Source organism: Rhagoletis pomonella, unplaced genomic scaffold (assembly GCF_013731165.1).
Source record: "Rhagoletis pomonella isolate Grant_MI unplaced genomic scaffold, Rhpom_1.0 Rhpom_scaffold_00006, whole genome shotgun sequence".
Lineage (NCBI taxonomy): Eukaryota > Metazoa > Arthropoda > Insecta > Diptera > Tephritidae > Rhagoletis > Rhagoletis pomonella.
Window position 1 is genome coordinate 41,522,039 of NW_023458560.1, and position 1,434 is coordinate 41,523,472.

The window sequence follows — 1,434 nt, forward strand, 5'->3', positions numbered from 1 at the left end:
TTTTTGATAAAAGAGTATCACTATAAAAAACAAAAAATTTCAAAAACTAAAAAAAAAATATTTGTTTGAAATAATGCTTTGAAACAACTTAACTTCGAAGTTTTTTTTTTGGTTCAACGCCACAATGTCACTTCAGTCAAGGGAGTTTTTATTAAAAATAAAAACTACATTTAAACAAGTAAGAAAGTCTAAGTTCGGGCGGGGCCGAACATTAAATACCCGGCGCAAGTATTACATATATGCCTTTTAACCTTTCCGAAAGCTACCGCTACATGGTAAGCCGGGGTGTATCAATTTTGAATAAATTAGCGTCCTTAAATTTCGAAATATTGACGTTTCGAGCATTTCTAAAATTTACCGTTATATGAAAAGCCGTGATTTTAGTCCGATTTCAATAATTTTGAACGTTTTGCTTTTATGTGGCAAGCACAATAACCATACCGAGTTTGGTACAAATTGGTAGAACGGTTGCCGAGATACATATATGTGATCATAAGTGGGTGGTGCCACGCCCATTTTCCAAAATTTTATGATAGGCGTATTTCCTGATAAAGAATTGTTGCAAGCATCAATTTTGAATAAATTAGCTTCAATATTTACGGATTTATCGAAGATTTCGTATTTCTCCAAATTACCGTTATATGGGATGTGGGCGTGGTTATTGTCCGATTTTTAAAATTTTCGGCGATTTGGTATCCTGTACCAAGTCCAATGCCAAGATATACAGATGTAACCATAAGTGGGCGTGGCTACGCCCATTTTCAAAAAAATGTTAATATTCTTATTTTTCGTCTAAAAGTTATTGCAAATATCAATTTTGAGTGAATAATCTTCAGTAGTTACTAAAATATCGCAGTTTTCGTATTTCTGAAAATTACCGTTCCCAGACTTTGTACGATATAATTTTTAAGCAAAAAACAAAACCGACTTCAATTCTCATATAAAAATTTACGAGTACCGTTATTTTTCCATGATCCAATGATCGGATCTAAACCAGATTAGTATTGCACCACCTCTGAGACACTACCTTTCCGATGCAAAAATAATTATCGAAATCGCTTGACGTGGTCCAAAGTTATGCGGTAACATACATAAAAAAAAACAAACAAAAAATATTCCAACGAATTGATAACCTCCTCCTTTTTTTGAAGTCGGCTAAAAACAAAACCGAATTCATTTCTCATATAAAAATTTAGGATTATCGTTAATCTCTTCATGATCTAATGAACGGATTTAAACAAAATTAGAATGGGACCACCTGTGAGGTAAGACCTTTCCTTTAAAAAAAGAATTATAGAAATCTGTTAACTTGGTCCAAAGTTATGCGGTAACATACATTAAAAATATATATATATATATATGTTTATATATATATATATATATATATATATATATATATTCCGACAAACAGATAACCCTCTCCTTTTTGGGAAC